Below are 14,344 nucleotides of genomic sequence, written 5' to 3'. Positions count from 1 at the left end.
ATGATCAACATAGTGATGTTCACCATTGAAAACTACTCCATCTCACGTGATGATCAGACATGGTTTAGTTCATATGGATCACGTGATCACTTAGATGATTAGAGAGATATCTATCTAAGTGGGAGTTCTTAAGTAATATGATTAATTAAACTTTAATTTATCATGAACTTAGTCCTGATAGTATTTGCATATCTATGTTGTAGATCAATAGCTTGCGATGTAGCTCCCCATTTATTTTTTGATATGTTCCTAGAGAAAACTATGTTGAAAGACGTTAGTAGCAATGATGCGGACTAGCTCCGTGATCTGAGGATATCCTCATTGCTGCACAGAAGAATTATGTCCTTGATGCGCCGCTAGGTGACAGACCTATTGCGGGAGTAGATACAGATGTTATGAACGTTTGGTAAAGCTCGGTATGATGACTACTTGATAGTTTAGTGCACCATGCTTTATGGCTTTCAACCGGGACTTCAAAAATATTTTGAATGCCACGGAGCATATAAGATGTTCCAAGAGTTGAAATTGGTATTTCATGCTCATGCCCATGTTGAGAGGTATGAGACCTCTAACAGTCTTTGCCTACAAGATGGAGGAGAATAGCTCAACCAGTGAGCGTGTGCTCAGATTGTCTGGGTACTACAATTGCTTGAATCAAGTGGGGGTTAATCTTCCAGATAAAATAGTGATTGACAGAGTTCTCTAGTTACTATCACCAAGTTACTAGAACTTTGTGCTGAACTATAATATGCAAGGGATAACGAAAACTCCCAAGCTCTTCGCGATGTTGAAATTGGCGAAGGTAGAAATCAAGAAAAAGCATCAAGTGTTTATGGTTGACAAGACCACTAGTTTCAAGTAAAAGGGCAAGGGAAAGAAAGGGAACTTCAAGAAGAATGGCAAGCAAGTTGCCCCTCCCGTGAAGAAGCCCAAAGCTAGACCTGAGCCTGAAACTAAGTGCTTCTACTGCAAAGGAAAAAACGTCACTGGAAGTGGAACTGCCCTAGATACTTGGCAGATAAGAAGGATGGCATACTGAACAAAGGTATATTGGATATACATGTTATTGATGTGTACTTTACTAGTGTTTATAGCAACCCCTCGGTCTTTGATACTGGTTTAGTTGCTAAGAGTAGTATCTCGAAACGGGAGTTGCAACATAAACAAAGACTAGTTAAGGGCAAGGTGATGATGTGTGTTGGAAGTGATTCCAAGATTGATAAGATCACCATCGCACACTCCCTTTACCTTCGAGATTAGTGTTGAACCAAAAATAAATGTTATTTGATGTTTGCGTTGAGCATTTGTGTTTATTGCAATACGGTTATTCATTTGTGTCAAAGAATAATTGTTGTTCTATTTACATGAATAAAACCTTCTATGGTCATACACTCAATATAAATGGTTTATTGAATCTCAATCGTAGTGGTACACATATTCATAATATTGAAGCCAAAAGATGCAAATTTAATAATGATAGTGCAACTTATTTGTGGCACTGTCGTTAAGTCATATTGATGTAAAGCGCATTAAGAAACTCCATGCTGATGGGCTTTTGGAATCACTTGATTATGAATCACTTGGTGCTTGTGAACCATGCCTCATGGGGAACATGACTAAGACTCCGTTCTTCGGAACAAAGGAGCGAGCAACTGACTTATTCGAAATAATACACACTGATGTATGCAATCCGATGAGTGTCGAGGCTCGTGGCGGGTATCGTTATTTTCTGACCTTCACAGATAATTTGAGCAGATATGGGTATATCTACTTGATGAAACATATGTCTGAAAAATTTGAAAAGTTCAAAGAATTTCAGAGTGAAGTGGAAAATCATCATAACAAGAAAATAAAGTTTCTGCGATCTGATCGTGGAAGAGAATATTTGAGTTACGAGTTTGGTCTTCATTTGAAATAATGCAGAATAGTTTCGCTACTCACGCCACCTGGAACACCACAGCATAATGGTGTGTCCGAACATCGTAATCACACTTTACTAGATATGGTGTGATCTATGAAGTCTCTTACTGATTTACCGCTATAATTTTGTGGTTATGCATTAGAGATAGTTGCATTCAGGTTAAATAGGGCACCATCTAAATCCGTTGAGATGACACCATATGAACTATGGTTGGCAATAAACCAAAGATGTCGTTTCATAAAGTTTGAGGTTGCGATGCTTATGTGAAAAAGTTTCAAACTGATAAGCTTGAACCCAAATCGGAGTAGTGCATCTTCATAGGATACCCAAAAGAAACTGTTGGGTGCACCTTCTATCACAGATTCGAAGGCAAGATATTTAGTTGCTAAGAATGGATCCTTTTTAGAGAAGGAGTTTCTCTTGAAAGAAGTGAGTGGGAGGAAAGTATAACTTGATGAGGTAACTATAGCTGCTCCCTTATTGGAAAGTACTTCATCACAGAAATCTGTTCCTGTGAATCCTACACCAATTAGTGAGGAAGCTAATGATGAAGATCATGTAACTTCAGATCAAGTTACTACCGAACCTCGTAGGTCAACCAGAGTAAGATGTTCACCAGAGTGGTACGGTAATCCTGTTCTGGAAGTCATGTTACTTGACCATGACGAACCTACGAACTATGAGGAAGTGATGATGAGCCCAGATTTCGCAACATGACTTGAGACCATGAACTTTGAGATGGGATCCATGTATGAGAACAAAGTATGGACTTTGATTAACTTGCCCGATGATCGGTGAGTCATTGAGAATAAATGGATCTTCAAGAGGAAGACGGATGCTGATAGTAGTGTTACTATCTACAAAGCTCGAATTGTCGCAAAAGCTTTTCGACAAGTTCAAGATGTTGACTACGATGAGATTTTCTCACTCGTAGCGATGCTTAAGTCTATCCGAATCATGTTAGCAATTGCCACATTTTATGAAATCTGGTAAATGGATGTCAAAACTGCATTCCTTAATGGATTTCTTAAAGAAGAGTTGTATACACTACAAAAAAATACACTTCCGTGATGATACGTGTTTGTCACAGTAGGTCGCTTTTTTGTCATGCATGTACATCCATGACAAATTTATGACAGAATCAAGATAGTCATACCTGTGCTGTCATAGAAGTGTTCCATGACATTACCAAAGTATCATCATGGAAGTGTCCACATCCATGACGATAAATCACGCGTCATAGAAGTGCTTTCATCAAGGGTGACCGACACGTCGCATCCACCGTAACGGAACGCCGTTAAGCTATCGGGTCGGGTTTTGGATCCGATAACCCGTTAACAGCCCCGACCAATGAGAAATGTCCACGTGTAAAATTCTTATTGGCTAGACGAAACACGTGTCAGCTCGTCAGTGGGTCAGATAGGCGCCTATGATATGTCGACACGTGGCACGGCCCAACAAGTTTAAATGGGCCAGCCCAACTGAAGACCCACAAGATTTTGCGGACTATAATGGGCCGGCCCAGCTAAAGGCCCATGAGATTTTGCGGACCGTAATGGGCTGGCCCAGCTAAAGGCCCACAAGATTTTGCGGGTCATAATGGGCCGGCCCAGGTAAAGACCCACAAGATTTTTGTGTGCCATAATGGGCCAGCCCAGGTAAAGCCCACAAGATTCTTGCGGGTCATAGTGGGCTGGCCCAGCTAAAGGCCCGCGAGATTTCGCCGACATTAATGGGCCGGCCCAGCTGTAGGACCAAAAGATTTTGAGGACCCTAGTAGGCCGGCCTAGCTGTAGGCCCACAAGATTTTGAGGACCCTAGTGGGCCGGCCCATTAACTGGCTGCCATGTTTTGGGCCAAATGTCGGCCCATATTTGATCCGGTCCATTAATGGCCTGCCACGCTCCGGGCCTAATAGTGGCCCATATGAGATCCGGCCCGTTAAAATCCTACCACGTTCTGGGCCAAATTACGGCCCACAGGTTCGGCCCTTTAAGAGGCTTTGGGTTCAATTATGGCCCATATCAGATTCGGCCCGTCAACTGGACACTATGCTTTTGGGCCCACTTGCTAAAGGACCACTTAGTAATTCGGCCTGATATTAGTTTTGGTCTGTTAAGGGCCCGTTTAACATTTCGGCCCTATATTAATTTCGGCCTGTTAAAAGCCAGTCATATAGTTGGGCCTAACTGCGGCCCTGTTTGCATCTGTCCTGCTCGCAGCCGATATCTGATTGGGCCAAACAAGGACCGAGACAATTTTGGCCTGTTAAAAGCCCGTGATTTGATTCGCACAGTCATGGGTCGGGGTTCATTTCATGCTACTGTGTAACTAGTATGAATTAAGAAAAAAGCTACTCTATACAATAAAGAAATTACGGCATAGTAACTTAGAATAAACCTACACTATACAATAAAGGGTTTAAGGTATATTACATCCACTAGGCATCGAAGTTCGCCACCAGTGATCATAAAGCGCAACGTAGAAGCAGATTACAAAAACTGGGCACCATTGCAGCGTAACAAAATAATACTGAACCGAGACCACTTCCAAGACAGTTCAAGAAAGGTTAGCCTTGCGGGGGAACTGCTGCGCAAGCTGCTGAGCAAGGCTGTGAGACCGGCCTAGCATGTCGGTCATGGCTTCCAGGTGTAGCTATTTAGCGATCAGGTTCTCATTGGTGTTCTCCACAATCTTTCTTAGAGATAGGACTTCAAGTCGAAGTTGAGTTGCAGAATGCCTTTTTGCTAGAACTTGGGACTAAAGAAGTCGAACTGATTCAGACAATGAATTATGTGAGCTTGTCTGACTGTTAGTGTCAAGTAACTTGAACACTGCATCAAGACAAGACTTTGGGGTTGTCTCGCTATCTTCAAGATGTTTTGCCTTCTTTGCTGCAATATATGTTGGGTTTGTCTCACAGCCTTCAACAGACTTGTGCATGCCATCAGGCATATCACCCTGAAACAAAGCAGAGAGATGACAGGTTTTCCACGTGTATAAACAAAGATGATAACTGTTCTGTCAATTCTATCCAATTTCAAATTAGAAAATAAAGAGTATGTTCAAAATATCAATAGCATAATTTGGCATTGTTCATAATGCGGGGAGCTTCACCACACTACTGGATTACCATGTCAACATAACAAGCATAGATGAAGGGCAAAGAAAATCATTGTATCTATTCTGGATAATGTGCATGGCATGTTGTTCATATCATCAGCCACATCAGTAAGATAAAATAGGAGATGACAAGGTGCAAACGTGGGCTGCTTCACCACACACTGGATTATAGATCCACAAAAACAAGCATACATATAGGGAGTATTAAGTAATGTGCATGGTATGAATAAGGAATTTGGTTTTAGAAGTAAAACTTAGAACTTAAAGTTCTTATGAACATGCATTTTGGTAGAAACAGCAAACTAAACAGCGGTAAACGATAGAGAGTATGAGAAAATTAAACAGCAGTTGAGGATAAAGGCTTTAGAAGGACTGACTTACATTAACAGTTAACACCGGCTTTATAATGCCCTTCTCCATGTCAAGGGAAGGATAACTCAAGAATTTCAGCACAGAATCTTCTTCATAAGCATTGCATGTACTCTACATTTTGTAGAGAGTAATTATAGATATGATAATACTGGAAGGGTAGAGGATAATGAAGATAAGATGCAGATTGATGCTACATAATCAACTACCAATCCCTGGAAGTACAAGCGTTACAGGACAAAATGTAGTGACAAGAGCAATGGGCTACACTTTTGCACTGGCATTGTCCGTGTATTCTACTTGTTGGTAAGATTAAATATAGATCTGATCTTTTTTAGTAAATGGTGGCCGAGGGAGATAAGATGCAGAATGCTACAAAATGAACCAATCCCTCTTCCCATAATACAAGAGTGTTTTGAACACTGGTGTACTGTAGAAAACGTTCTTATATTATGGGACGGAGGGAGTAGTTGTTAATGTAACTACAGTGATAGACCATGTTCAGTCCTTACAAGAGGACTATAGAGCTAAACCTCTTCAAAAGCATTGGGTTGATTCTAAATTTATGTAAGAGTCCATACAGATCTTATAATGTCCACCAAATGGATGATTACGAGGCTAACATGTGCAGTGATGCTACATAATCAAACAGCTATGAAAGTAAATATGGTCATACAGGGCAAGAGGTACTCACAAGAGCAATGCAGTGTGCAGTATAGTTGCGAGATTCTGTGGTCCCTTGAGAACGAATGTTCTTCTGCTAACATTTTTCGTACAAGTGAGACATTAAGGCAAATGCAGAAATGTAGTTCAAATTGTGATGTGATATCATAGACAGCACCTTACGCTATAGCCAAGACCAATGTGTAACAAGATTATTCCAGTCACCGTCGGATAAATGTAGCACCAGAGACTTTACAAAAATTTCGTTCAGAGGCTTCCCATCGAAGTGCGCTTGCCTCAGGTAGGAACGATACTTCATCAACGAGTGCTTGAAAAGTGCAACCAACCCTTGCTCGTCATCACAATCCAGTTAGAGCCTCGCCTATTTAAAAGAATGAAATCTTGTGTCTTCTGTCAGTAGACACATATGCAGTAATGACCATGAATAACATTAGTACATTACTTACGCGTAAGTTGCGGAGGAAGACTGGAAATTATTCTGTGTCTGCGGTATAATCTTTCCATGAAGGAAAGATGCGCACAAAGTTCCTGACAACAACATAAGCTTCGTCTTCTAAACTGGGAAGAAATGGAACAGGGGTCCTATTTGCTGCAATTGGGGCTCTCTTTGGTTTGAAAAGGGATTTGGCAACTGGATTTGGTGTACTCTTTGCTGGAATGGGGGTTTTGCGTCGTACAATTGGTGCTATGTCAACTGGCATAATCATACTGTTTGCTGCAGTTGGGGTCTGCTGAGTTGGGGCATCAGAAATAACCAGTGTAGTAGGGCTAGAGTCTGCTATAGTTGGGGTATTTTGTGGTTCAGGTGATATTGCAAGTACACATAATGGGCTATTTGATTTATTAGGTGCCACTACCTTTTCCAAATACTTTGCTTCTACTCCTCCACGATCAGCAATCGCCCTCTTCCTTTTGAACGGCTGATACACAGGAACATCATTTGAATAGATAAATATGGTATGATGACAGATGGAATATGTACTGAAAATGGATAGGCAGGGCGTATTAACATACACGATGCGTAAACTAAGCTAATGGCAGTTCAACAAAGTAGAAGCAATGCAAAGCATCAGTTGCAAGATATGTGCGAGTAATGTAACCTTGGAAAGTTAGAGCAAGTACCTTGATGGGTGAATAAGATAGGGCATCTTCCTCTGACTCCTCCACTAGGGAGCTACATTGACTTAGGTCTCCCTCTAGCTCAGAATCACTATTAGGATCATATTCTGATCATGAATCTGTAGGTGGAGAGTGTTTGCATTGCATTGCATCCAGACTTGATTTTAGTCCCTTGATGCCAAGTTTGACAGCCATGGCATTGTTCTGTTTTATTCTTTTCATGCGCGCAAGCTCATAATCATTATGATGCTGTTCAGAATCTGAGATTCATGAAAACATAAAAACTAGTCATATTATCTATGGAATGCATTGCGGTTTCAACTCGAAGAGTGTCTCCCTATAAACCCCTGCATATGCAAAGTTCACCTCCCCAACCGTGCTGACCAGACCACACACAGAGATACACACCCGAGCGGCGAACATGCATTTTCGAAACTAATTTAGGAACATTTAGCTGACCAATTAAACAACTCAGTTTTAATAATATCATATTCGTATTTGAACAACTAAGCTTGTTTAGCTTGATGGGTGGAGCAGTGTTATTATGAAACGAAGCACGTATTCTGATCGTATCGTGATCATAAAAGGGGGAAACTCTAAGCATATATTTTTTAGCAAAAGAGGGTTTCCCCTCTGATTTCTATTAAAGAAACCACCACGAAACCAACATGATCAATTAAACCCTAAGCATGATCAATTAAACCGTACTATGGCTGTGCCATGGCAGATTTGAAGCTGCAAACCGGAGAAATGATATTTAGCATCCATTGTTTGCTTCGAACTAAGAACTAAATTCTAAGAGCTGAAAAGAAAGTAGAGTAGCCAAGTTAAGATCTATTTTCTGGTTGAGATCAAAAAGTTGAGGAGATATGAAGTACCACCTCTCTTGCGGCGCCGTGTAGGCATCGGGGGTGCGATGGCTGTCGGTGGCGATGAAGCAGATCTGCGACGGTAGACGGGTGCATCGAGGGATAAGACCCGTTGCGGTGTAAGAGAAGGTCGTGTGAGCTGCCCCGGCAAAGAGGACGACGTCGCCGATGAAGCGAGAGGACGTGATGCAAGGCTATTGGTCCGTCACTGTGGATGAGAAACGTCCATCTCTAGCAGTGGACGACGGGGTCTTGGTAGGTGCTCCGACATGGTGGAGGACGGTGGCAATGGATGTGGTGGAGGACGGCGGCGATGGATGGGGTGGCGGACAGAGGCTGGTGTGGGAATGGGGTGTTCTAGCGCGGACGGTGTATGAATGGGAAAATGGAGGGAGAGGTGCGGGGAACCATGTTTCTGGGACGCGCCTGTCTGAAATATGGGAAAGTTACGAACTTATCCCCCGTTTCAAATTTGGACGTCTCGTCGGTTGGGGATAGGACGGTAATCTCGCATCTCCCAAATATTTGTCGGTAACTATTTCGAGTGAGGAGAGGGTGTTTTTCCGCCCACGGTTGGTGCCCATGGTGTATGAACGGGGCTGACAGGTGGGGCGGTTGTGTCACGTCTGGTGGAAGTTACACATCTGCCCCTATTTAAAATATTAGCCTACATCTATTTCGGACAAGGAGAGTTTGTTTTACCGCCCACCGTGTATGAATGGGGAATGGAGGGAGAAACAGAGGACTTTCGAACGAGCTTGAATCAAATGAGTTTTGCCGCCCATGTTTGACGCCCACCGTGTCGGAATGGGCTCAGAGGTGGTTGTGTCACGTCTAATTGAAGTTACTAACCTACCCCTATTTAGAGCAGTGGAAACCGGGCCGATGGATTGTCCGTGTAATGGGTAGACAGTAATTTCCATCTCCCAAACACTTGGCTTCGGGCAGCCGATGTGGGAGTGGAGATTTTGCTGTTTCTTTCGAATTTTGGGACAATAAGCATCCACGTTTACCCTGGCAACTAAATTTGAATCCATTTTGTATTCCTATATGAATCTTTATAAATAATTCTATGTGTTTTTATATATCTTCAAAAGGACGACAAAGATGTATTCCACTGTCATATATGAATATGGTTTACAAATGAAGATACTCAAATTCAGAAACTAGAATCCAGTTTAAGGTGAATTCGAATATTTGGAACACTTCATGTCCAAGTCAAATGTCACACGCAGCATAATGTGTACTCCCATTTAGATATGTACACAAGCGATGTATCAAGATTCAAATACCGAGTCAATCAACGAAGAATGTACGGAACTAACAGACATATAAACAATTATAGAGTATATGGATCAATAATATCAACTAACATACATAAGCCAGGCCGCTGTACTTTTTTTGGCTACAATAACATCCTTTTTTTAGCCAGCATCTTGGCCCTTTCCGATGTGTTCCACTTATGGTCCATCTATACTAGTATTGCTGAATGCACATTCAGCCCGATTGGCATATTTGTAGGTCTGACACAGCAATCCAAATGAAATGTCTTCGAGTCTTATTAGTTAATACAGACTTTCCGATGTGAATTAATATTTGTAGGTCTTGTGCTCAAATAAAATTACAAACAAAAAAAATAAAAAAACAATAATTACATGATCTCTAAAACTAATGGTTTGATTGATTACATGAACAGACAACACAAAGGTTATTCAACTATGGAAAGAACATTTCACCTATGATTTACCAAGTAGGAATTTAATTTCCTTTTTTCCTTCAGGACCTTAACAATCTGGTCAGTCTCAGCTTGCTTCATTTTGAAATCCACCAAATATTTAATGGTTGTCTTGAGTACTGCTTGTGATTGTGTTGTTTGCTTCCTCAACATGTCAACTTCATCTCTAAGTGTAGAAGCAGAATCTCTTTCTACCACTAGTTTAGCCTCTAGAGCATCAGCAGTTGGCAATTCATAATCCATGATTGGGCCGGTGCCACTACTGTGGGATGATGCAACGTCCATGGGGACCTCGCTCTTTGATCTTGGGCTAACCTGTTTTGCCATTAAAGTTCCGATTGGATTCAGAAAAGTTGAAGTTAGCAAAACATCTCAACTGGGAGTTATAACAGCAAACCAATTAAACAAACAAGGAATTAAAGAGTTTCAATTGGATGCTGAAAAGTAGTTATTAACATCATTGTAACCCGTTGTTGCAGCAGCAAAGCAGTTAAACAAACAAGTAGATATTTAAGTTAAGGCAAACAGGTAATTCTTAACAGTAAGTATCAAACACATAGATAGGCGCAGTTTACAATATGATTAACAGGCTGTGCCATTATGTAATCAGTAGCAAACTAAATTAAGCCAAGCAATGTAATTGAACAATTTTGCAATAAGTGGCTAACTAAAATTCCGAGAAGCAGGTAACTGAACTTACGCTAGTTCTTTGTACACGCACACTGCACTTCTTTTTCGCTTACATGGTTGTACGAAGGAGTACATGGCATCAATTGCTTGGATACGCAGTCCCAATACTTCTTTCTTCCCACACTGCATGGGTAAGTCGAATGGTTAATCTGGTAAGATGGTGCGTCCTTGATATGTTATATGAGGATGTGTAGTCAGACTAGTTGTAGCCAAACACATCACACTGGCTTTTACTGTATATTTCATGTGATTACTTTTGGCATATCGAGATCTAAGCAATCTACAACAGGGTGAAAAGACTGGCATCATTCACATTATTGGCGAACTCAGTTCATAGAAAAAGCAATTCAACCATTCTGTGGGTAAATCAAAAGCGCCACTGGAATATTTTTCACTATCCAATCATACATGCAAAAAGGGGCGACGCCACCATAGGGGCTGGTATGGGTGGCCGCCTCAGGTGGCTGGAAAGTGTGCACCTAGTTTGAGTCGTCCAGGTTGGCCCACACTAGTTTTGTTCGTCCCAACGCACGAGCAGGCAATGTAAAACATGAAGAAAAATGTTTCAATTTGGATGGGCCAATAACATAAGTGCATGGCAGGCCCTATAGCAGGCTCGCGGCCCAATCGAGCGCCTCCCATATCTATCGACAGCAGAAAAAATCCCAATTCATTCGCTCCAGCCTCCAATATGGTTCGGTCCTAACCTAGCCGCCGCTGGACAGACCGACACAACACTTCCTCACGCCCTCATTGGAGGGCGGTCGCCGGGCTTCAAGCGAACGGAAGGACAAGAAGATGAAGATCCAACCCTAGGTGTAGCCTGCGTGGGAAGCAGCAGCGGCAGCACGGGCATGGCATCGAGCTTGCGCAAACGGACAGTCGCTAATTGCAAGAGTAGCATGTGCAACGAGCAGGTACATCACATCCCTGATTATATCTAATTCAACTCTTTAACTTCTGGCCAATAGTTATACCTGAAGGTGTTGTAAAACTACTTCTATGTAGGGAATCTATGAGAAAATGAAACCAATTTCGACTTATTTTATAACTCCCCCAATCAATACTGAACTGACTAATCTGATGTATCTAATCAAGTTTCCAATGTAAACATACAAGCTCATGTTGTTCTTGAGCCTGAAGTGTCTAATGAACAGACTGCTAACGAAGGATTTGATGCAAACATTTTACATGCTCCTGGTGATGAACATATAGTGTCTAATGAGGGATCTAATGCAAGCATTTTGCAAGCTCATTGAAGGATTTAGTGTCTAATGATGATCTACTATGTTGAGACAAACAGAGATTTGCAGGCATTGATGACAAGCAAATTATAGTGCATTTTCATAGCTTGAGGAAACGTCGAGGCCATCTACCAGAAAGTCCCCGTATCATGACAACATAGCATAAATACTTTTCTAATCTGTTGTTTGAAACTATTGGCATACTTGTGCAGGATAGATATATTGATATGCAGTTTGTGCACTAGTTATACGTGCAATTACACTTCGATATTTTCAGCCAGAGAACGAATAATTCAAGCAGGTACAGACCATGTTTGTAGTCCTTGTACACCATGTTGCATTTTTTGTTTTTTGGTGCTTGCATCATTTAGTGTTTATAATCTGAACTACTTTGGATCATTAGCTGGTTTTCAAAGTGCATGTAGCTTCACATTTCTCAAGTTATGTTGATTTCCGGAGTGCAAGTGCCTTCGTATTTTTTAAGTTAAATGTTCGCCCCTAGTAACTTGAATTCATGGATCAGCCACTGCACACAAATCATACACGAATGCCAGTACGAATTAAATGAAATGCAGGGACTTACGCTAGCTCGTTGTACAGGCTCACTGCAGCTCTGCTTGCGCTTGGGATATTCCATGTACAAGTCCATGTTACCACTTGCTTGGATATGCAGGCCTTGTGCTCCTTGCATCCCCCTCTGCATTTTTGACACGGCGAATGGTTGATCAAATAAGAGGAATCGACCTTGATGTTGTACCGGAGGACAGATACTTACAAGGTTATACGGGTGTGCAAGATGTGTACCAGATCCCGTAGCGCCGTCATGCTTCGCTAAAATATGGATTTTCTTGTTTCAGATGATATCTCCAGAAGAAATAAGAGTTAAGGTCAGAGTTGCATTGGCGTGTAAGCTAAGAGAGCAGTGAAAGGATATCCAAACATCGTCTGAACATTGCACAAGGGAGTGATGTGTGGATACCTAGTTCGGGCCGGCGTTTGGGCATGCTCGCCTAGCTAGAGTGCGGGTCACTTCAGAGCCGTTGAGGGTGATGCGCTGGCATTGGCTGGCCACGCATGGATGCAGATCTTGAGTGGCAGCGGAGCGCTACGATGAGGTGGACGAGACCGTTGGTGAAGCCCCAACGGCCTCGGGGGGCGAAGGTGCGACGATGTGCTCAGTGAAGTAGCCCCGGTGAGCTGGGAGACGGCGTCGGTGAAGCGCACCTGATGCGGTGGAACTCGGTGTCTGTGAGGCACGTCGGTTGCGGCGGCCGACGTTGTCGGTGGACCACCTAGTGCGGTGGACGAGGGCGTAGATGAGGTAGCTCCGGTGCGGTGGTGAAGCGCAACCGTCATCTTCGTCGTTGTCATCCGGCACAGAGGTGGGGAACGGTGGGGAAAGAGACGAGACGAGGGGCGATTCGAGGTTTGGCGGCGAATTAGAGATTTGAGCAATCTGGGCGCAGAAGGGGGCGGTGGAGAAGAGAGATTTTGCAGGGCTGGAATTGAGGCCGCCAGATATTCCAATCCGAAACGTGGAAGTGCGAACTTATATTGTCGTCGTCCTTTGGGGGGTGGGTGGCTGGGTGCTACGCGTCTCTCCGACACACGCGACCACCCTGACAGGACTATGCTTCGGTGCCTTACGGCACCTTCCTTTGTGCCCATGACATATGGGCCCAACAAGTGGCTGGCCAACATGTCAGTGACGCAAAGGCAGTTGCCTTTAAGGCACCGAAGCAGCGTCCACAACGACACGACCCTGGTTTGCCTGGTGCGCCTACATTTGAGGATGCAAACGAATCTTCTTTCATTTGCAAACGAATCTGTGTGTATTACCATGCCCGTGTTTTCCTTGCAATAATAAGTCATTCGAAACGAGATACTCCATCCGTTCACTTTTGTAAGTCGTTTCAAACAACTTAAAATGAACTGTTTTGCACATTGTCTGAAATGTCTTCAAGGTCTTATAAAAGTGAACAGAGGCAGTACTATAAATTAATTAATGAGGAGTTATTTGGAAAAAAATCAAAACGGTACCCACGCTAACATGGATTAGAGTGTGTCTCACATGATTAGTTATTTGAATTAGACTGTGTGTCTGTTGGGGAACATAGCAGAATTTAAAATTTTCTACGCATCACCAAGATCAATCTATGGAATTATCTAGCAATGAGGGAAAGGGGAGTGCATCTACATACCCTTGTAGATCGCGAGCGGAAGCGTTCAAGAGAACGAGGTTGATGGATTCGTACTCATCGTGATCCAAATCACCGATGACCGAGCGCCGAACGGACGGCACCTCCACGTTCAACACACATACGGTTGGGAAGACGTCTCCTCCTTCTTGATCCAGCAAGGGGGAAGGATAGGTTGATGGAGATCCAGCAGCACGACGGCGTGGTGGTGGAAGCAACGGTGATCTCGGCAGGGCTTCGCCAAGCTCAGCGAGAGGGAGAGGTGTCACGGGAGGGAGAGGGAGGCGCCAGGGGCTAGGTTGCGCAGCCCTCCCTCCCCCCTTCTTTATATAGGGGTCCAGGGGGCGCCGGCCCCTCTAGATCCCATCTAGATGGGGGGTGGCGGCCAAGAG

Source organism: Triticum urartu, chromosome 5, assembly GCF_003073215.2.
Source record: "Triticum urartu cultivar G1812 chromosome 5, Tu2.1, whole genome shotgun sequence".
NCBI lineage: Eukaryota > Viridiplantae > Streptophyta > Magnoliopsida > Poales > Poaceae > Triticum > Triticum urartu.
This window is presented reverse-complemented; position numbering follows the sequence as displayed.